This window comes from Giraffa tippelskirchi, chromosome Y (genome assembly GCF_054371585.1).
Source record: "Giraffa tippelskirchi isolate mGirTip1 chromosome Y, T2T-mGirTip1v1.2.pri, whole genome shotgun sequence".
Classification (NCBI taxonomy): domain Eukaryota; kingdom Metazoa; phylum Chordata; class Mammalia; order Artiodactyla; family Giraffidae; genus Giraffa; species Giraffa tippelskirchi.
In genome coordinates, this window is record NC_137290.1 from 6,901,421 (window position 1) to 6,925,789 (window position 24,369).

At 38.3% G+C, this 24,369-nt stretch overlaps 1 protein-coding gene across 2 annotated transcripts in view; it reads left to right on the top strand.

Annotated features, from left to right (window-relative positions):
- The first annotated feature begins 10,792 nt into the window (after window positions 1-10,792).
- Window positions 10,793-24,369, top strand: part of LOC145537625 (ubiquitin carboxyl-terminal hydrolase 9X-like) — a 159,312-nt gene continuing 145,735 nt past the window's right edge. For both annotated transcript variants that reach the window (XM_081568366.1, XM_081568367.1), the window contains exon 1: window positions 10,793-11,132. The gene's annotated coding sequence lies outside the window, so the exon portion shown is untranslated. The remainder of the gene's footprint in view (window positions 11,133-24,369) is intronic.

Genomic DNA, 24,369 nt, shown 5'->3' on the forward strand with positions numbered 1-24,369 from the left:
CTCTTGACAAAACTCTGGTAGTCTTTGCCCTGCTTCATTTTGTATTCCAAGGCCAAACTTGCCTGTTAATTCTGAGTGTCTCCTGACTTCCTACTTCTGTATTCCAGTCTCCTATGATGAAAAGGACATCTTCTTTTTTTTGGTGTTAGTTCTTGAATGTCTTCATAGAACCAGTCAATTTCAGCTTCTTTGGCATTAGTGTTTGGGGGTAGACTTGGATTACTGTGATTTTGAATGGTTTGCCTTGGAAACAAACAGAAATCCTTCTGTCATTTTTGCAATTGCATCCAAGTACTGCATTTTGGACTCTTGTTGACTATGATGGCTACTCCATTTTTTCTAAGGAATTCTTGCCCAGAGTAGTAGATCTGAATTAAATTCACCCATTCTCACCCATTTTAGTTCACTGATTCCTAAAATATCAAAGTTTGCTCTTGCCATTTCTTGCTTGTATACAGCTAGTATACTGGGGTGGCTTGCCATTTCCTTTGGTGGACCATGTTTTGTCAAAACTCTCCACTATGATGCCTCCAGGCAGCTCTGCACAATCATGGCTCATAGCTTCATTGAGTTATACAGCCCTTTCTCCATGACAATGCAGTGATCCACAAAGGGACTTCACTGGGGAAAAAACTTTAAAAAGATATCTGGAAATCTACCAAAATATGTGTCCTTTCACCAATTTTAAGCTGCTTCCCATGTTTTAAATAATTAGATGACTCTAATATGAAAGAATCAGGCTATGAATATATACCTTAATGATATTTTATATTTAAGACTAATGTTTGAAGGTTTCAGACTGATGTTAATTATAGAAGCCCATAATAAATAATCTTAGTTTGTTCTCTCAGAATTATAACAAATTAAATATCAGAACAACTTGTGAGTTACAAAGAATCAGGAAGTGATACAATCAGAACGGCAGAGTTCATCATCAAAGTCGCATTTATCCACAAAAACATCAAGAAAAACACAGAATTGTCAAAATCAGTTTTGTCAGGACTCTAGAAACATGTTAGGCTCAGGAATTAAGAAAAATGTATGAAGAAAGAGACAACTTGAAAATACTACAGAAGCTTTGTACTCTTTCACATGCTCTTTACCCACCTACTCTATGGAACACTGGTAGCTTTAATGTGGCAGCAGCTGAGTTCTTAGTCTAGGACTCTGATCTGATTCTGGAAGGAGGACAGCAGAACCTGTTTGTAAATTATTGTATATATTTGTTGTAAACTGCAAGTTATCAGAGGAACTGATGGAGAGCAATCATCTTTGTTTCATGTGGGTTAATGGGGGAGGGCCCTGGACAAAAACAGTATAAAACAAGTGCAGGTTACTTAGGAGAAAGTATGACCTATAGATTACTACTAGGAAGGAAAACCTAGAGAAGATTTCTTTGGAAATTAGGACTCTTGCAAAAATGGAGGAGAACAGAACATTTCTTAACTCACATTATGAAGCCAGCATTATTCTGATCCAAACCAGATAAAGACATCACAAGAGAAGGACAAAGAAAGATAAAAACAACAAAGCTCCCAAGTAGTTTTATCCCATGAATACATCAATTGCTACAGACCAGGTTAGCACTGAAACCTATAAAAAGAACAGTTAGGAAGCTGCAGCAACCAAGTAAACAAGAAAAAGCTGGATTCAAATGGTAGGAACTTCCATGGTATCTTTGCTTACCCTTACTCAGCAAAACTAGAAACAGTAGGATGGAAGCCAACCAATTGCTGGCTCCTGCGGTGGAGAGAGAGAGAGAGAGAGAGAAAGGATGGAACTTTCTTGCAACATCCTGACTTCTCTACGGCTGCCCAAGGGAATGTTATCAATTTCACAGAACTTTGGAATGGTGATGAGAATAATAAAATTTGGATATCATGCTGGAAGTTGCTGAAAGTGGTGCCAGGTGCCAGAGTTTGTGAAGGAGCTTCATGAATGCTTGGAGACCGGAGATTACATGCAAAAAACCCCCATAAAAACCCAGTCAGAATAGAACAGCTAGCTTCAATACAGAGCTGCAGGTAAAACTTCCTGAGGAACCTAAAACATTTAAAATCAGCAATGCATTTGTGGTTTCAAGTTACCATCTTGTTTGGTAACTTGATGGTTTGTTTGTTCCAACTTGTATACCTCTCTGTAGCATTTCCTAAGATGAAGTGTAGCTAATTAAATCCCTTGCTTTTGGTGTTCTATGTTAATTTCTGCCTCATTTACAAAAACTGTGTTGTTAGATATGGAACTGATGCTGAGCCATTACACCAATTAACTGGTAAAGAGTCAGTTCATGAAAAGTAAGAGAGAAGGCTTTTTATCAAAGGCCAAGTTTTGAACAAAAGATTACAAAGTATGTCAAGAGATAGGAAAACATGACAAAATCAAAGCAACAAAATACATTCCAGAAACTGGCCCAAAGAAACATAGTGCTCTGTCTTAAAACAACTGTCTTAAATATACTCGGAGACCTAAAAGGGAACACAGATGAGTAAAGAACTAAAAAAATGACCTATAACAAAATGAGAATATCAACAGACACATAAAATTGATAGAAGAAAATAAAAAATAAATATTGGATCTGAAAATACAAATGAATTAAAAATTTACTTCTATGTTAAATTGTAAATTAAACAGCTGAAGATTCAGACCTGAGGACAAAACATTTGAAGTTATTATACTACAGAAACAAAAAGGAAAAAAGACTGAATAAAAGTGAACATAGATTAAAGGGTGTGGGCAATATGATCAACCCAACCAATGTATCATGGGGGGTCTCAAGAAAAAGAAAGAAAGCAGGAGAGAGTCTTTTTCAAGAATAGTGACAAAATTTCTCAAAATCCGAGAAAAGACATGGCTGTACAAATATAACTAGACCAAGATACTCCAAGTAGGATAAAACCAAAGAGGCTCACAGCAAGACACAATATATTCAAAATACTCAAACACAAGGGCAAAGAATATTAAACTCAGTGAGAAAATGTGACTTGTCCCATCAAGGACTTTCTGTAAGATTACCAGTGGGTTTTTTTCTGCAGAAAATGTTGAAGAGAAGGCAATATGATGATATATTTAAAGGGTTCAAGAAAAATTTGTTAATCATGATTCCATATCTAACAACACAGTTTTTGTAAATGAGGCAGAAATTAATACAGAACACCAAAAGCAATGGCATTCATTATGCTACACCTAACCTTAGGAAATACTAAGGAGAGGCATACAGGTTGAAACAAACAAACAAAATAAATAGTACAGACAGTAACTTGAAGTCATATGAAAATAGTGAGCGCTCCATTAGGGAAAATACAAAAATGAATGTATTTTGTGGTATCTGTTTATAGTGATTATATAATTTTTATAACTTCACTGTTGGTGTTTTAATAGATTTTAACTGTATAAATTCCACTTATAATGTATTTTAAATGATATAGAACAAAACATTAAAAATAACGTGAGAAATCTATATTAATGGACAAAATATATAAGCATATAATCTGTGACATCAGTTAACATATAAGTGGAATGAAACAGAGCTATAGAGGTTTTGTATGCAGCTGAATTAAGCTGTTATCAGTTTAAAACATATTGATATAGCTGTTTTTATGTTATTTTAAAAAGTTGTTTTAATGTAATTCCCATGGTAACCACAATGAAAGTAGTACAGAATATACTCAAAAGTAAATAAGCGCTGCTGCATTCACCCTTGGCAATGGCCCACACTCTGTGGAGTGTGTTTCTCTCTGAATAAATCAACCTCTTACCTGTCATTTTGTCTCTCTAAATTCTTTCTGTGATGAGCCATCAAGAACCTGAGCTTCATTAGGTCTTAAAACCAGGCTCAATGGTAAACAATGCCTGCCAATGAAGGAGACATCAGTTCAATCTTCATTGTTCCAGGAAGATTTCACATGCCTTGGAGCAGCTAAGTCCCATGCACCACAACTATTGAGCCTGTGCTCTTGAGCTCAGGAACAACTGAGCCCATGTGCCACAACTACTGAACCCGTCACCCTAGATCCCATGCTCCACAATAAAAGAAATCACCACAATAAGAAGCCCTCAAACTGAAACTATTAATAGAGAATAGGCCCTGCTCTGGGCAACTAGAGAAAAGCCTGCACAGCAACAAAGACCCAGCACAACCAAAAATAAATTAAGAAAAAAATTACTTCAAAAAAGGTAAATGAGAAGAGAATCAAAATGTAACACTGCAAATAGTCAACCAAACACACAAAACAGAAAAAATGAAGTGAGGAACAAAAATACTGTAACAGTAACAGTTTAGTCACTCAGACTCTTTGTGACCCCGTGATCCGCAGCACACCAGGCCTCCCTGCCCATCACCAACTCCCGGAGTTTACCCAAACTCATGTCCATTGAGTCGGTGATGCCAACTAACCATCTCATCCTCGGTCGTCCCCTTCTCCTCCTGCCCCCAATCTTTCCCAGCATCAGGGTCTTTTAAAATGAGTCAGCTCTTCTCATGAGGTGGCCAAAGGATTGGAGTTTCAGCTTCAACATCAGTCCTTCCAATGAACACCCAGGACTGATTTCCTTTAGGATGGACTGGTTGGATCTCCTTGCAGTCCAAGGGACTGTCAAGACTCTTCTCCAACGTGACAGTTCAAAAACATCAATTCTTCTGTGCTCAGCTTTCTTTATGGTCCAACTCTCACATCCATACGTGACTACTGGAAAAACCATAACCTTGATTAGATGGACCTTTGTTGACAAAGTAATGTCTCTGCTTTTTAATATTCTGTCTTTAGAAAAGGCAGAGGAACCAGAGATCAAATTGTCAACATCTGATGGATCATCAAAAAAGCAAGAGAGTTCCAGAAAAACATCTATTTCTGCTTTATTGACTATGCCAAAGCCTTTGACTCTGTGGATCACAATAAACTGTGGAAAATTCTGAAAGAGATGGGAATACCAGACCATCTGACCTGCCTCTTGAGAAACCTGTATGCGGGTCAGGAAGCAACAGTTAGAACTGGATGTGGAACAACAGACTGATTCCAAATAGGAAAAGGAGTACGTCAAGGCTGTATATAGTCACCCTGCTTATTTAACTTATATGCAGAGTACATCATGAAAAACACTGGGCTGGATGAAGTACCAGCTGGAATCAAGATTGCCGGGAGAAATATCAATAGCCTCGGATATGCAGATGACACCACCCTTATGGCAGAAAGTGAAGAAGAACTAAAGAGCCTCTTGATGAAAGTGAGAAGAGAGTGAAAAAGTTGGCTTAAAGCTCAACATTCAGAAAAATACTGTAAGGCATACAAAAATAAATAACAAAATGGCAATAATAAACAAAAGATACATTCTGGCAAAATAGATTACAAAAACAAAACAAAACAGACCTGACTTGTGCTATCTACAAGAAACTCACCTTACATCTAACAATCTAAACAGGCTGAATGTGGAAGAACTGAAAAAGATATTCCATGCAAAGAATAACCATAAGACAATAGGAATGGCTATAAGAATATAAGAAAAATAGACTTTAAGTAAAAAACTCTCACAAGAAGCAAAAAAAAAAAGCCCATTCTACATTCATATGTATTGACATAATGAAAAAGGAAAATACAACAACTATAAGTATGTATGGACCAAACATTAGCACTCCTAAATATATGCAGCAAACACTGACAGAATGAAGAAAGAAAGAGTTCTATTATGACAGGAGAACCCTTCAAGATCCTGCATTCAACAATGGTTAAAGCAATCAGGTTAAAGATCAAGAAGTAAATTCAAGGCTTAAAATAAACACTCTAGGCCATTAGGCCATTCTTCATTACAGAATATTATGTTAGACTGCCAAAAAACAGTCTTATAATATATTAAAAGGTGGAAATCATGCAACATAATGTTTCTTATCAAAATGAATCGAAACTAAAATCAACAGCAGAAGAAAATCAAAATAATCCCCAAAATACAGAAGTTAAAGGACACCCTCTTAGCGGATCAAATAGGAAATCACAAGTTAAGTTCAGTTCAGCTCAGTTGCTCAGTCATGTGTGACTCTTTGTGACCCCATGAATCACAGCACGCCAGGCCTTCCTGTCCATCAACTCCCGGAGTCTACCCAAAGTCATGTCCATTGAATCGGTGATGCCATCCAACCATCTCATCCTGTGTTGTCCCCTTCTCCTCCTGGCCTCAATGTTTCCCAGCATCAGGGTCTTTTCAAATGAGTCAGCTCTTCACATCATGTGGCCAAAGTATTGGAGTTCCAGCTTCAACATCAGTTCTTCCAATGAACACCCAGGACCGATATCTTTTAGGATGGACTGGTTGGATCTCCTTGCAGTCCAAGGGACTCTCAAAAGTCTTCTGCAACACCACAGTTCACAGGAGAAACTAAAAAATACCTTGAAAAAGTAAAAATACAACATTAAGAAAACTTATGGGTTGTAATAAAAGAATGCCAACATTCAAATTAATAGCTGTAAATATTTATATGAAAGAAAAAAGGAAATAAAAAAACCTCAAAGCCAACAACCTAAATGTACTTTTAAAGAACAAATAAAAGAACAAACTTAAAGTCATAATTGAGAGAATGGAGAAAATATTAAAGGTAGACTCAGAAGAGGAGAAAATACTTCCAAAAGTGTTCTGTTAGGTCAGCAGTTTGCTAATTCCACAACAAATAGAGAACAGAATATCAATGAAATCAAGAGTTGGTTCTTTTACAAGATCAAAACTGTCAAATATTTACCTACACTGATTAAGAAAAAAGAAGAAAAGATTCAAACAACTGAAATCAGAATTGAAAAGGACATTACACAACTGATAATCAGAAATAAAAAAGCGCTGTAAAAGAACACTGTTGGGGTCCTTTAATGGACCAGAACCTGGTTGTACAGAGTCGATGATAAGAAAGTAAAAGAAAGAAAGAGGCTGATATTCTCTGGTTTATGCAGAAAACCAATAAAATTCAAGACAAACAGTTTGCACCGCTGACGTAGGCTCAGGGCGCCCTCTTGAGGAGGTTTTTTAAAGTCCGGGCAAGTAAGTAAGCTTCAGCGGACCTCTGCACTCCAAGGAACTAGCCTGAAGGAGAAAGAGAGAGAGAGATGAAGAAAGACACGGGGACCCAAACTCAGATGGAACAAGGGTGTTTAATTCAACATAGTGTGGGTATATATACTGTCTTACAAGGTAGCTTTTTCAGCAAAGATAAAGATCAAAAATCTTACAAATTATCAGGGAAACATAAGGCTAGCACTTTCCATATCAGAAAGGAAGAGGGTCGTAAATAGTTACTTTTCACTGTATGGAAAAGCTAATGAAGGAAATGCATGCATTCCTCAGTCCCCCGGAGTGCCTTGCCAGCTATAAGGAACAGAGGAATCATGACAGATCAGCACACAGGAAGCCTCCTGTTAAATGTTCCCTAACAGAACAAACTTAGGTGAAGTTTTAGAATTTAAGAGGACAGACACAGCTTAAACATGAAGTTTACGATACAGTTTTTGGAATGGAGTGGGAACAGGACAGAAAATAACTCTGAAGTATTACAAGCTTCATGCATGTTGCTTCACTGAAAAAAACGTTAAAGAAGATAAAGTAGAATTAATATGTAATTTTTATTTTTCAAGAATATAATTTATTTGCTGGGAAGAGAGTTTATGAAACTCCTCTTGGTATTAAGTCCTCCTTACATCTCTTTTATAAGATTAGTTTTGTAATAACTGTACTTATGAGTGTTTCTGGGGGAAAAAAGTGCAATGGAAAGTTCTGATTAGAAATACAATGTAGTAACAGTTTTTCTCTAATAAGGGAGAACAAAGTAATAATACTGTGCTGCTGCTAAGTCGCTTCAGTCGTGTCCGACTCTGTGCGACCCCACAGACGGCAGCCCACCAGGCTCCCCCATCCCTGGGATTCTTCAGGCAAGAATACTGGAGTGGGTTGCCATTTCCTTCTCCAGTAAGACTGTACTATTTAACATTATAGCTAAAGACAGAGAAACCAAAACAAGGGAAATGGGAAGATGTCCTTGCACTTACAAACTTTAATTGATGCAATTTAATATAATTTCACTTAGTACTTTAATCCAGAACTATTATTTTCCTGTGGTATTAAGTGTATAGAAAATGTGAAAACTGTAAAGCTGTATTTTCCAGACACATTCTGGAGCCAAGGTGCTTAATGGTGCCCTGGAGCATAGGAAGAAAGTTGTTTGTGACCTCAATTTGATTTGATACAGGTGTAGGGGACTGCTAGTGGGGATATCATTTATAGATTCCACCATAGAAACTGTCAACGTTTGACATCATTTGGTTCCTTTTGACATACAAAAAATGGCAAGTTTATATTTGAATAAACACAATTACTTTGAGAAATTTTTGGCACTATTTATTAAAGATAAACATAAAAATACTCAAAAAAGCCAAGAATCCCACTTATATATTTGAACCTAATAAAAACAATGAAATATATCCCCCGAAAGACAGAGCTTAAAACCTACTCATTCATAGCAAGTTTATCTATATAAGTTCCAATCTGGAAATGACTCACATGTATTGTTAACACTAATAAGAGACATTTGTGTAATGTTATATCACTGCAACACAAATTAAGCTCTTAGACACAATGTTGAGCAAAAAAGCCAAAAATAAAAGTTTACATTTTGTATGATTCCATTTATATAAAGCTCTGAATAAGGTAAAACAAATTAGGCCAACAGAAGTCAGAGTAGTTACCTTAGAGGATGGAGGGTGGACAATGACATGAAGTTTGTTTTTGAAGTACTGTCAGTATTTGTTGGGACAGATGATCTACCATCCGTTTTGCATTGTATGCCAAAAATGCATCTATGTCGTTTACCTATGTCCATGACCTAAGTAATTTCTGTTAGGAATCCTGAGTGACAAGGTTGCATCTCTCCAAATCACAAGTGTTAACAATCACCATAATTGGCACACTTGCAATTGTACATGGATGGATGCTTGCAGACAGATCCAGAAGAGGAACAAATAATACTAACGGAACTCAGTACTATATTTAAAAATATTGTGTATCAAAACTAAGTGGGAGTTATCCCATTAAAACTGTTTTTTTTTCAACATACAAAAATCGATTAACAAAATACATGCTATTAATAAAGGACACAGTTTACACGGTCACCTTAATATATTTCTCAAGGGATTACCAACAGGCTTTCATCTTAGTCTCTCAAAGAAGTATCTCGCTCAGGGAATCCTGCCAAATTGACAATTCTTTCTGCCTCTGTACACTGACTGTATAGTGGGCTCAATTTAGCAGAGTTAGGAGGTCGAAACAAGTGGTGGCCACAGTGAAGCCTCGGAGACTGTGTAGGCAAGGAACGTAAATCATTGAGCAGTCTCAGTATTTCATCCAAGTCCACCATCTCTCTCGTATTTCGATTCTGGAAAAAAAATGAAATGAGACTTAATAATGCATTCATCCGGGTTTGTTGGAAGGGGAGAAATTCACAATGCAACAAAACCTAGCGATGGAAGTGTGAATGTTTATCGGTCTCCACAGGCGGTTAATCTCTGGAATTAACAACTTCTTAGAATTCTTTGGGAGTCACTGCCTTTCCTGTTCAGCCTACACTCCTTGGGGTTTGACTGCCAGTCTCCGTACTGTACTTTTTTATTCTGGCCGCTTACCGATTCAGCTTTCCCGTTAAGAGGCTCCAGAACCGAAAGGGGTGCGATACGAGAGACCAATCGCCGTCTCTGGAAGGGTAGGTCGCACAGCCAGTGACCAGGCGGAGCGAGTTTACTGAGTGAGTTGTACCACCACTACTAACTTCAGCACAGGACTAGGGTGCCGTAGTCAAACTGACTTCCTGCCCGGGCTAGAACTTCTTTGCAGTTCCAGTGGAATAAGGCTATTGCCGGAGGCTGGTTAGTTCACTTGCTCAGTCGTGTCCGACTCTTTGCGACCCCATGAATCGCAGCACGCCAGGCCTCCCTGTGCATCACCAACTCCTGGAGTCCACCCAAACTCATGTCCGTTGAGTTGGTGATGCCATCCAACTATCTCATCCTCTGTCGTCCCATTCTGCTCCTGCCCTCAATCTTTCCCAGCATCAGGGTCTTTTCCAGTGAGTCAGCCAGTGAGTCCACCTCTTTCCATCAGGTGGCCAAAGTATTGGAGTTTCAGCTTCAACATCAGTCCTTCCAATGAACACCCAGGACTGATCTCCTTCAGGATGGACTGGTTGGATCTCCTTGCAGTCCAAGGGACTCTCAAGAGTCTCCTCCAATACCACAGTTCAAAAGCATCCATTCTTCAGCCCTCAGCTTTCTTTATAGTCCAACTCTCACATCCATACATGACTACTGGAAAAACCATAGCCTTGACTAGATGGACCTTTGTTGGCAAAATAATGTCTCTGCTTTTTAATATGCTGTCTACGCTGGTCATAACTTTTCTTCCAAGGAGCGTCTGTTAATTTCATGGGGGAGCCTGCTGCTGCTGCTGCGTGGCTTCAGTCGTGTCCGACTCTGTGCGACGCCATAGACGGCAGCGCACCAGGCTCCGCCGTCCACGGGATTTTCCAGGCAAGAGTACTGGAGTGGGGTGCCGTTGTCTTCTCCGCATGGAGGAGGGGAAAAGGCTAAAGTAAGGTCCAGTAAGGTCAGGTACTAGGCAAGATTAGGAGGCGGGGCCGAGAGGCGGGATTTCGAGGGGGCGGGGCGGCGTGGCGTCATCCCGGAGGCTCCGACTTTCGCTGAGGCTGGTGGGAGTCTGCGCCGTCGCAGTTGCTACTGGTTTGGCCGTTTTTTTTTTTTGGCTTGTCGGATCCGCCATATTGAAGAGGGCCGCGGAAGGCGACTTCTCTAGCTCAACCGTCCCCGTATCCCGGCCTTAAGGGGTTCTGTGGAGTCCAGCCCCCTCAAGCGTCACTCAACTCCTAGGCCTCTCAGGAGTTTGACTGCTTGTGTTGCCCTCTTCTTTATGGGAGACGGCCGCCTTAGCGGCTCATTTTAGTGTTGGCGTTGGCAGCTAGGACCGAGTTGGAGTGAAGAGACCAGGCCCTAACAGGTGAAACCGCAGCTGCGGGAGGACTAAGCGGACGTTAAACAGGAGTAACGGTCCACCTGGAGCCCATCTAAGGACAGACAAACGCCACCGCGAGGAAACAAGAGGTAAGAGGGCCGCAACGTGTGGAGTAGGGAACAGGGCATTTTTCCTCAGGCTACCGGCCAGAGCTCGGCCATGGCAGTTTTTTCCCGTACTAGGGATTGAGCTTTGTGTTTCCTTCCGCTGTCGTGTAGTTTCTTTTTGAGGTAAAAGGCCTTGCATTAAACAACGAGTAGTCACCCCTCCACACCTCCTAGGATTCAGCGGCTGGAGCTTGTTAACTATTTCTTTTTTCTTTTGCTGGGCTGGAGGCTGTTAGGCCCTCTTTTGTCCGCCCCCACCCGGGTGGAGTGTCCTTAATCACGCTAATGGGTGCGGATCCCGCGCTCTAGAAAAGTGCCCGTGTTTTGAACTGTAAGGGAAAATGGCTGTTGGCTCTGTCCCCGCCCCTTCGCCGCCGCCGCCCCTTCTCCGGTAAGCTTTTTTATTCTGTGCTGGGAGGCTAACCGCCCCACCTTCGAGACTTGGGGCACAGGCCTCAGAGGAGACTGGTCTCCTCGTTGCGCCTAACGGCGAACACCATCACTGAGACAGAGCGATTTGAAATGGAGTTGTGCTCCATTTCCGCCTTTCTGTCAGATTTTGACTTTGTCCACTTCCCGAGATAGCCGGAGAAACCACTAGCGTAAAATACTACACCAAAGTGATGATGGCTGAGGGATAATGGAAAATGTTGTGATGAAGATAATCTATTCAACATTTGCTTTTACCTTTTTCTCTCTTTGCTACAGAAATAATAGCTTCACTCAGTTTCTTAAGTAGTAAAATTTCATTTTTGCTATGTGATCCATTGAGTTTCACATATATGTTTTTTCGTTATTATAAAATATTACAGTTCTGTAGCACATACTTACGAAATTCTGCTAAAATGTTATTTGAATATGCCACTGTGCACGTTCTCCTACATGTGTTTTAAGTAATCTAAGAGCTTTTTTAACCTTATTGAGCTTTAGCTTTTAGATGTGGCTTAAATTTACATCCTGTGTTTTTTAAATGGTATATGCCTTGTCACATTTTCTTACCAGGGAAGGGAGCATTCGTTCATTAAAGCTGCATGACATTCGTGTACATAAAAAAGTTTGTTATGCTCTTCTTAGGAAACATTTTTTTTCTAGTCTTATTAAAGATTATAACCTGTAAGTAAGGACTTAATGACAGTAACCTTTGGTGCCTAGCTTAAAAATAAATTTTTCTTCAGCTCATTTGAAAATTAAAGCATGTAGCTTTAAGTGTTTTAATATTTAAGAGCTATTTGCAATTATTTTTTCAAAGGACACCTTTTTATATATTTCATAGATTTCAAGATAATATATGTAGATTGTAACTATGTTTCTTCTTACATTTTTCCCATATATAAAAGTTTAACCTATATCATGTTATTTTAAGTGTTATTCCTTTTTTTGGTTGGACTTAATAATATCGAATGTTTCTTATGAATTTGGAGAGAATTTCTGTGAGAACTGCATAACAGCAAAACATTAATTACTTTTAAGAATCTAACTTCTAATGTAATTTTTAAGAGCAGATTTTTACTGTGAATCATATTAGTGGGTAGAAATGGGTCTTTTTTCTGGTTACCTTTAAATGCATTTTCAGTATTTCAGTAAGATAAAGCACTTCCCATGGATAATTTTTCTTTGATGGAGCTTACTGTGTTTGAAATTGGATGTTTCTCAAATGTTGGTGTGTGAACAATACAGTTTTGGGTTGGCTAGTACCTAGGAGCAGAATTGCTGCATTGTATTTTAAATTTAAGATTAATTTAAACTGTACAATTTTGTTTCCCACAAGATTGCCCCATTTTACATTCCTACGAACAGTTTATGAGATTTCCAATCCATCTTGACTGATTCTGATTTTCTGATTATACCGATTCTAGTGGATTTGTAGTGGTATCTTATCGTGGTTAATTTGCATTTCCCTACTGACTAATCATATTGAGCATATTCTCATCTGCTTGTTGGCTGTTTGTAGATCTTCACTTGGAGAAATATCTATTTAAGCTCTCTCTCTTTTTTTAAAACTTTCTGTTTATATTGTATTTTTTTTCTAGTATGTGACTTGCAATATTACTCTTAATCTGTGTTTTCTCCTTTCACTTTCTTTATGGTGTCTTTAGAAATGCAGTAGTTTCTAATTTTCATTAGTTCAGTTTATTAGTGTTTTTCTTTTTATCACTTTACATGTCTTGCCATAAAATCTTTGCTTAGCTGAAAGTCATAAAGATTTTTTATGGATTTTACAAAGCATTTGTGTCTTGGTCTGCCATCCTTGTTAACTTTTGTGTATTCTGTAATTTAGGAATTCAGATTCATCTTTTGCATGTGGATATCCAGTTGGTTGAGGGAAGGTTGTTCAAAATATTTTTCTATCACCTTGCAGTAGTCTTGGCACCTCTGTTGACTATCATTTGACATATTATAAAACGTTTAATAAATAAGGGCTTATTTCTGGACTACACTTGATGTGTTGATGTGTCTTGTGTATCCTCACACTGGCATTGCATAAGTTATATTCTAATGACAGTGACAGTTAAATTTAAAAGAAAAAATTGTGGTGGTGATCGTGGTTTAGTTGCTAAGTCATGGCTGACTCTTTTGCGACCCTATGTATTGTATCCCACCAGGCTGTTCTGTCTATGGGATTCCCCAGGTTTCCTTCTCCAGGGGCTCTTCCCAGCCCAGGAACTGAAGCTGCACTTCCTGCTTTGACAGGTAGAGTTTTACTCCTGGGCCATCTGAAAACCTTCAGTGGTATTAAGTACAACTATTGGGCAGCCATTGTGAGAGTGACACTTTTATGTTGCCTTTGCATTTTTACTTTTACCTTATGTTTCCTAAACCTTGATGTATTTCCTTACTTCAATATTCAAGAAGTAAATTTTCAGCTTCCATTTTGCTCTGTTAGAAGTTGTGTCCTTAAAAACATTGATTATCATTCAGTCAGTTCAGTCGCTCAGTTGTGTCTGACTCTTCGCGACGCCATGAGCTGCAGCATGCCAGGCTTCCCTGTCGAACACCAACTCCTGGAGCCCACCCAAACTCGTGTCCATCAAGTTGGTGATGCCATCCAACCGTATCATCCTCCATCGTCCCCTTCTCCTCCTGCCCCCAATCTTTCCCAGCGTCAGGGTCTTTCTAAATGAGTCAGCTCTTTGCATTAGGTGGCCAAAGTATTGGAGTTTCAGCTTCAACATCAGTCCTTCCAATGAACAGCCAGGACTGATTGCCTTTAGGATGGACTGGTTGGATCTGCTTGCAGTCCAAGGGACTCGCAAGAGTCTTCTCCAACACCACAGTTCAAAAGCATCAATTCTTCAGTGCTCAGCTTGCTTTATAGTCCAACTCTCACATCCACACATGACTCCTGAAAAAACCATAGCCTTGACTAGACGGACCTTTGTCGGCAAAATAACATCTCTGCTTTTTCATTAAGTAGTCTTATTTGAATATAGAGCCTTGACAATATTTAGGAAAGTGTTAACAGAGTTTTTTTTTCCTACCCTGATATGTTAAAATCACTTGTGGAGCTTTTAAAATATCCTGGTAATTATTTGTTACACTCTCCCCTCAACTCCCCAGCAACTTCTCCCACTAAATTTGTCTAATATGAGCCCTTAAAGTGACCTTTAAGCATACTATGGGCAATAATCACTTAAGTTACTGTTTCTAAGCATGCAGTTTTAATTTTCTACTGTGTTAGTTGCTCAGTGCCTGACTCTTTGCAATCCCATGGAGTTTAGCCCGCGAGGTTCCTCTGTCCATCAGATTTTGCAGGCAAGAATACTGGAGTGGATTGCCATTTTCTTCTCTTCCGATCCAGAGATTGAACCTGGCTCTTGTGCATTGCAAGCAGATTCTTTACCATTTGAGGCACAAACCATAATTTTTAAAGATGTGTTTTGCATTTTAGGGCTTTCCTTGTGGCTCAGCTGATAAAGAGTCTGCCTACAATGAGGGAGACCTGGGTTCAATTCCTGGGTTGGGAAAATCCCCTGGGGAAGGAAATGGCTACCCACTCCAGTATTCTGGCCTGGAGAATTCCATGGATTGTACATAGTCCATGAGGTCACAAAGAGTCAGACAGGACTGAGCAACTTTCACTTCTGCATTTTAATTATGTTAGCGCTATATTTAGCACTTAGTATGAATCATTTTATTAAGATACTGTTATTTCCACAGACCTGAAAATTGAGTTCTGTGGTCAGCTAGTGGTGATTCCATCTTTGGTACAAATTGTTGTCATAATATTCTATAATCACTGGTTCATATTTTTCATCTTTAAACATTGAAACCTGACAGTCAGAATAGACTCAGGTTTGATTAAAAAATTTTTTTTGTAACATTGTTTTTAAGATTATTAAATTATTTTACTACTGAGAAGTAGCCACAGAGATGTATATTCAACAGAGTTAAAGTTCTCTTTTCCTGTGGCTCCCAACATATACAGAATATTTTCATTGATGAATTTATTCTTAAAAATGTTTGGGAAACATTATTTGTAAAAGATGCAAAATTGAGGCATTTGTCTTCCTGTCAGTTGCTTATATTATCCATAAAAGACTTTTTGGTTTGTTTTGAAATTCTCTTATCTCACTTTAAGAGTTTGAAGCTTCATGTATGCTTAAAATTGTTTCCCACAGATGCTTTGCTGTATTAGGTTGTGTGTGAGAGAGAATTTTCAGTGTTTATGAAATTATTGAAATACAAATAATTGAAATAAAAAAGATTACATGAAACTTACAATGTTTTCTGTGGATTGGGGTTTGAATTTATCAGTAAACATCCTTATTTTTATTTTTCTATTGAATGATTATAAAGTGATTGTTATTTTATATATTTAAGGAATAATATGTGAAGAAATAATGTAGTTTAATGCAGGGGCATGCCCTGTTTCTATATTTTATTGAAACATATGCATGTAAATTGTGTGTATTTGATAGTAAATTCCTTTTTTTTATTCTGTCCTAAAAGTCATTGTATAATTACAGTTTTCTGCCTCAGCTCAGAATTACCCATGGGACTGCTTAGAAAATGTAATTAGTTAGGTCTCACTCAGATAGAATCTAGGGGATTCTAATTGTGTAATTTTAGGGTGGAATCTAAATATTGGTTGGCAAGAAACTTAATGGATAATCATGATGTGCAGTTCATTTTAAGGAAAGGGGAGACCTGAAATGCTTTGAAAATCTTGTTATTGTGCCACTAGGCAGCTGTATCCTCTTGTTTAGAATTGTCAGTGGTGGTGTCAAAAATCTCATTCGAACTCATAGACACATAGTGAGAAGGATGGTGGTGTAGTACATGAAGAACTGGGTTCCACTTAGAACCAAGGTTTGGTTATATGTTTCTTACCATGTAGTTTCAGCTCTACCACTCTTTTTGTCTCTTAACACTTGCTTTCTTTTACTTTCAACAGATACTTCTTTGGGATCTGCTTTTTACCTGGTTGTGTCCTCAATGCTTGTCACATATCTGTGTGCAGAATAGAGATACGTTGTTTTATTTTCATACCTCATGTTACATGAATTGGATGGGAATAGTTAGGACAGGCTAATTTTGCTTGCTTTAGTATTCCCTCATAGTTCTGTTTCAGTGAAAGTGAAGTATAAACTGTGGTATTAAGCCAGTGAAATTTCCCTTGTACTTTTCAGTTTATCTCAGTTAAAAAAATAGAACTTCAGTTTTCTGTCATGCAGTTTAAGTATCAAGTATACTAGAAAAAGTAAAACCTGGAGTTTATATATTGGCTTTATGAATACTTGACCTTGGTAAAGATTTTAAACTCCTTTCCCTTGTTCCTTTCCTTTATCGTGTCTATGTTCTGTCTTGTGTCTTCATGGTATGTGTGTGTGTCCTTCCGACTTTAATACTTTGTTCTGATTTGATTAATGTCTTCCTTTAGATTCTTTTAGGTTAGTGACATCCTTTGGGTCAGGTTAAGGTCCTGAGCCACTTTTCCTAGCACTGGAAAGTGTTTGGCATGTTGGTAGTAACCATTGTTGAATAATCATCGAATCAGTTCACCATTGTCTACATGATTTCTCCTTTGTGTCTCAGAGATGTGAAATAGTTTGACCAAGATAGCATGGAGTCCATTATTTTCTTTGTGAAGTTGCTGTCATAGAATGTCATTGATTATTAACAGTAAATGTAGGCAGTGACAAGTCTAACAAGTCATTGGTTATTAACCTTTCTGGATTCTATTAACTATTTGTCTTTTTATTTAGTAATGAGTTATTTTGTATATGTAAACTTCCTGCCTAGTACTGGATAATAATCTTGGAAGAGTCAGGAATCTTATCCTGTATTTGTGTGTTTTCCAGAAAACCTAGGTTAATACTGTGCCTGGTAGCAGACAACAATTTTTACTTGATTTTCAAAAATCTAGAAGTACTGTGCATATTGATGCATTCTTTGATGGTACCTCACAGTTTATCCTTTTTTGTTTATTTTTTTGGCTAAAGAATCAGATGATCATTAAACATATTGAATACCAAATTAAAGAAATTATTTTGTTTTGGATAATGTTCAAGCTAGTTACATGAAGATTGGATTTCAATTTCTGTTACCCGAGGTGAAGTCGGAGATAAGAAAAAAGATAGTAAAAGAAATCTTCCTTTTCCATTTTGTATGCCAGCTTCATTTCTACTAATTGCCCTTTGAAGATTGTAAGGTTATTGATCATCATTCTCTTTTCTTATCGTTTTCCTTAGGTAGCTATTACTGTGAACTTATAAATGAACCTAGTTAGTTTTGACTTTGGCACTAGACCCAGTTCAGTTCAGTTCAGTCGCTCAGTCGTGTCCAACTCTTTGCGACCCCACGAATCGCAGCACACCAGGCCTCCCTGTCCATCACCAAATCCTGGAGTTTACCCAAACCCATGTCCATCGAGTTGGTGATGCCATCCAACCATCTCATCCTCCGTCGTCCCCTTCTCCTCCTGCCCCCAATCCTTGCCAGCATTAGGATCTTTTCCAGTGAGTCAAATCTTTGCATGAGGTGGCCAAAGTATTGGAGTTTCAGCTTCAACATCAGTCCTTCCAATGAACAGCCAGGACTGATCCCCTTCAGGATGGGCTGGTTGGATCTCCTTGCAGTCCAAGGGACTCTCAAGAGTCTTCTCCAACACCACAGTTCAAAAGCATCAATTCTTCGGCGCTCAGCTTTCTTCACCGTCTAAACTCTCACATCCATACATGACCACTGGAAAAACCATAGCCTTGACTAGACAGACCTTTGTTGGCAAAGTAATGTCTCTGCTTTTATTTTTATTTTATTTTTTTATTTTGATTTTATTTTTTAATAAATTTATTTACTTTAGTTGGGGGCTAATTACTTTACAATATTGTAATAGTTTTTGCCATACATTGACATGAATCGGCCATGGGTTTACATGTGTTCCCCTTCCTGGACCCCCCACCCACCTCCCTTCCCATCCCATCCCTCTGGGTCATCCCATTGCCCCGGCCCTGAGCCCTTGTCTCGTGCATCAAATATGGAATGGTGTTCTGTTTCACATATGATAATATACATGTTTCAATGCTATTCTCCAGAACGTCCCACCCTCACCTTCTCCCTCAGAGTCCATAAAATTGTTCTATGCATCTGTGTCTCTTATTCTGTCTTGCATATAGGGTTATCGTTACCATCTTTCAAATTCCATATATATGCATTAGTATACTGTATTGTTGTTTTTCTTTCTGGCTTACTTCACTCTGTATAATGGGCTCCAGTTTCATCCATCTCAGTAGAACCGATTCAAATGTATTTTTTTTAATGGCTGAGTAATATTCCATTGTGTGTATGTACCACAGCTTCCTTATCCATTCGTCTGCTGATGGACATCTAGGTTGCTTCCATGTCCTGGCTATTGTAAACAGTGCTGCGATGAACATTGGGGTACACGCGTCTCTTTCAATTCTGGTTTCCTCGGTGTGTATGCCCAGCAGTGGGATTGCTGGGTCATATGGCAGTTCTATTCCCAGATTTTTAAGGAATCTCCACACTGTTCTCCATAGTGGCTGTACTAGTTTGCATTCCCACCAACAGTGTAAGAGGGTTCCCTTTTCTCCACACCCTCTTCAGCATTTATTGCTTGTAGACTTTTGGATGGCAGCCATTCTGACTGGTGTGAAATGATACCTCATTGTGGTTTTGATTTGCATTTCTCTAATAATGAGTGATGTTGAGCATCTTTTCATGTGTTTGTTAGCCATCTGTATTTCTTCTTTGGAGAAATGTCTGTTTAGTTCTTTGGCCCATTTTTTGATTGGGTCGTTTATTTTTCTGGAATTCAGCTGCAGGAGTTGCTTGTATATTTTTGAGATTAATTGTTTGTCTGTTGCTTCGTTTGCTATTATTTTCTCCCATTCTGAAGGCTGTCTTTTCACCTTGCTTATAGTTTCCTTTGTTGTGCAAAAGCTTTTAATTTTAATTAGGTCCCATTTGTTTATTTTTGCTTTTATTTCCAATATTCTGGGAGGTGGTTCATGGAGGATCCTGCTGTGATTTATGTCAGAAAGTGTTTTGCCTATGTTTTCCTCTAGGAGTTTTATAGTTTCTGGTCTTACGTTTAGATCTTTAATAATCCATTTTGAGTTTATTTTTGTGTATGGTGTTAGGAAGTGTTCTAGTTTCATTCTTTTACAAGTGGTTGACCAGTTTTCCCAGCACCACTTGTTAAAGAGATTGTCTTTTCTCCATTGTATATTCTTGCCTCCTTTGTCGAAGATAAGGTGTCCATATGTGCGTGGGTTTATCTCTGGGCTTTCTATTTTGTTCCATTGATCTATATTTCTATCTTTGTGCCAGTACCATACTGTCTTGATGACTGTGGCTTTGTAGTAGAGCCTGAAGTCAGGCAGGTTGATTCCTCCAGTTCCATTCTTCTTTCTCAAGATTGCTTTGGCTATTCGAGGTTTCTTATATTTCCATACAAATTGTGAGATGATTTGTTCTAGTTCTGTGAAAAATACCATTGGTAGCTTGATAGGGATTGCATTGAATCTATAGATTGCTTTGGGTAGTATACTCATTTTCACTATATTAATTCTTCCAATCCATGAACACGGTATATTTCTCCATCTGTTTGTGTCCTCTTTGATTTCTTTCATCAGTGTTTTATAGTTTTCTATATATAGGTCTTTTGTTTCTTTAGGTAGGTATATTCCTAAGTATTTTATTCTTTTTGTTGCAATGGTGAATGGTATTGTTTCTTTAATTTCTCTTTCTGTTTTCTCATTCTTGGAGTATAGGAATGCAAGGGATTTCTGTGTGTTAATTTTATATCCTGCAACTTTACTATATTCATTGATTAACTCTAGTAATTTTCTAGTAGAGTCTTTAGGGTTTTCTATGTAGAGGATCATGTCATCTGCAAACAGTGAGAGTTTTACTTCTTGTTTTCCTATCTGTATTCCTTTTATTTCTTTTTCAGCTCTGATTGCTGTGGCCAAAACTTCCAAAACTATGTTGAATAGTAGTGGTGAAAGTGGGCATCCTTGTCTTGTTCCTGACTTTAGGGGAAATGCTTTCAATTTTTCACCATTGAGGATAATGTTTGCTGTGGGTTTGTCATATATAGCTTTTATTATGTTGAGGTATGTTCCTTCTATTCCTGCTTTCTGGAGGGTTTTTATCATAAATGGATGCTGAATTTTGTCAAAGGCTTTTTCTGCATCTATTGAGATAACCATATGGTTTTTTTCTTTCAATTTGTTAATGTGGTGTATTACATTGATTGATTTGTGGATGTTAAAAAAACCTTGCATTCCTGGGATAAAGCCCACTTGGTCATGATGTATGATCTTTTTAATATGATGTTGGATTCTGTTTGCTAGAATTTTATTAAGGATTTTTGCATCTATGTTCATCAGTGATATTGGCCTGTAGTTTTCCTTTTTTGTGACATCTTTGTCTGGTTTTGGAATTAGGGTGATGGTGGCCTCATAGAATGAGTTTGGAAGTTTACCATCTTCTGCAATTTTCTGGAAGAGTTTGAGTAGGATAGGTGTTAGCTCTTCTCTAAATTTTTGGTAGAATTCCGCTGTGAAGCCGTCTGGTCCTGGGCTTTTGTTTGCTGGAAGATTTCTGATTACAGTTTCGATTTCCATGCTTGTGATGGGTCTGTTAGGATCTTCTATTTCTTCCTGGTTCAGTTTTGGAAAGTTATACTTTACTAAGAATTTGTCCATTTCTTCCAAGTTGTCCATTTTATTGGCATATAGCTGTTGGTAGTAGTCTCTTATGATCCTTTGTATTTCTGTGGAGTCTGTTGTGATCTCTCCATTTTCATTTCTAATTTTGTTGATCTGATTCTTCTCCCTTTGTTTCTTGATGAGTCTGGCTAATGGCTTGTCAATTTTGTTTATCTTCTCGAAAAACCAGCTTTTAGTTTTGTTGATTTTTGCTATGGTCTCTTTTGTTTCTTTTGCATTTATTTCTGCCCTAATTTTTAAGATTTCTTTCCTTCTACTGACCCTGGGGTTCTTCATTTCTTCCTTCTCTAGTTGCTTTAGTGTAGAGTTAGTTGATTTATTTGATTTTTTTCTTGTTTCTTGAGGTATGCCTGTATGGCTATGAACCTTCCCCTTAGTGTTGCTTTTACAGTGTCCCATAGGTTTTGGGTTGTTGTGTTTTCATTGTCATTCGTTTCTATGCATAATTTGATTTCTTTTTTGATTTCTTCTGTGATTTGTTGGTTATTCAGAAGCGTGTTGTTTAGCCTCCATATGTTGGAATTTTTAATAGTTTTTTTCCTGTAATTGAGGTCTAATCTTACTGCATTGTGGTCAGAGAAGATGGCTGGGATGATTTCAATTTTTTTGAATTTACCAAGGCTAGATTTATGGCCCAGGACGTGATCTATCCTGGAGAAAGTTCCATGTGCACTTGAGAAAAAGGTAAAATTGATTGTTTGGGGGTGGAAAGTCCTGTAAATATCAATTAAATCTAATTTGTCTATTGTATCATTTAAAGTTTGTATTTCCTTGTTAATTTTCTGTTTAGTTGATCTATCCATATGCGTGAGTGGAGTATTAAAGTCTCCCACTATTATTGTGTTGTTGTTAATTTCCCCTTTCATAGTTGTTAGTATTTGCCTTATATATTGTGGTGCTCCTATGTTGGGTGCATATATATTTATGATTGTTACGTCTTCTTCTTGGATTGATCCTTTGATCTTTATGTAGTGTCCTTCTTTGTCCCTTTTCACATCCTTTATTTTAAAGTCTATTTTATCTGAAATGAGTATTGCGACTCCTGCTTTCTTTTGGTCTCCGTTTGCATGAAATATGTTTTTCCATCCCTTCACTTTCAGCCTGTGTGTGTCCCTAGTTTTGAGGTGGGTGTCTTGTAGACAGCATATATAGGGGTCTTGTTTTTGTATCCATTCAGCTAGCCTTTGTCTTTTGGTTGGGGCATTCAACCCATCTACATTTAAGGTAATTATTGATAAGTATGATCCCGTTGCCATTTACTTTGTTGTTTTGAGTTCGGGTTGAAACATCCTTTCTGTGTTTCCTGTTTAGAGAAGATCCTTTAGCATTTGTTGGAGAGCTGGTTTGGTGGTGCTGAATTCCCTCAGCTCTTGCTTGTCTGTAAAGCTTTTGAATTCTCCTTCATATCTGAATGAGATCCTTGCTGGGTACAGTAATCTGGGTTGTAGATTATTCTCTTTCATTACTTTAAGTATGTCCTGCCATTCCCTTCTAGCCTGAAGGGTTTCTATTGAAAGATCAGCTGTTATCCTTATGGGGATCCCCTTGTGTGTTATTTGTTGTTTTTCCCTTGCTGCTTTTAATATTTGTTCTTTGTGTTTGATCTTTGTTAATTTGATTAATATGTGTGTTGGGGTGTTTCGCCTTGGGTTTATCCTGTTTGGAACTCTCTGGGTTTCTTGGACTTCTGTGACTATTTCTTTCCTCATTTTAGGGAAATTTTCAACTATTATCTCCTCGAGTATTTTTTCATGGCCTTTCCTTTTATCTTCTTCTTCTGGGACTCCTATGATTCGAATGTTGGGGCGTTTCATATTGTCCCAGAGGTTTTCCTCATTTCTTTTGATTCTTTTTTCTTTTTTCCTCTCTGCTTCGTTTATTTCCATCATTCTATCTTCTACCTCACTTATCCTATCTTCTGCCTCCGTTATTCTACTGTTGGTTCCCTCCAGAGTGTCTTTTATCTCCTTTATTTCATTATTCATTCTATATTGACTCCTTTTTATTTCTTCTAAGTCCTTGATAAACATTTCTTGCATCTTCTCAATCCTTGTCTCCAGGCTATTTATCTGTAACTCCATTTTGCTTTCAAGATTTTGGATCATTTTTATTATCATTATTCTAAATTCTTTTTCAGATAGATTCCCTATCTCCTCCTCTTTTGTTTGGTTTGGTGGGCATTTCTCATTTTCCTTTACTTGCTGAGCATTTCTCTGCCTTTTCATCTTGTTTAGATTGCTGTGTTAGGCGTGGCCCTTCTGTATTCTGGTAGTATGAAGTTCCTCTTTATTGTGGAGGTTCCTCACTGTGGGTGGGTTTGGACAGGTGGCTTGTCAAGGCTTCCTGGTTGGGGGAGCTTGTGTCGGTGTTCTGGTGGGTGGAGCTGGATTTCTGCTCTCTAGAGTGCAATGGAGTGACCAGTATTAATTTTTGAGATGTCTATGGATTTGGTGTGCCTCTGGGCAGTCTGTATATTGATGCTCAGGGCTATGTTCCTGCGTTGCTGGAGAATTTGCGTGGTATGTCTTGCTCTGGAACTTATTGGCTCTTGGGTGGAGCTTGGTTTCAGTGTATATGTGGAGGCTGTTGGATGGTCTCTTATTAATTAATGTTTCCCCTGGCTTTCAGTCTTATTTTTGCAGTAGCCTCAAGACTTCTCCTTCCATACAGCCTCAATAATAAAACTTTTAGGTTAACGGTGAAAAGATTCTCCACAGTGAGGGATACCCAGAAAGGTTCACTGAGTTACATGGAGAGATGAGGTGGGGGGGGTGGGTTTTGAGGTGACCAGGAGGGGAAGAGGGGAATTCAAATGTGGAGAGAGCTATCTAGCCAGTAAGCACTTCCCTCTGTGCTTTCCACAGTTTGGAACCCTCAGAGTGGTTCACAGAGATACATAGAGAGGGGGGAGGAAGGTAATAGAGGTGAGCATGAGTAGAAAGGGAGGAATCAAGGGGGGAGAGAGAGATCTGGGCAGTATCCTGTTCCTGAAGTGTTCTCCGGTACCCAGAACACCCTCA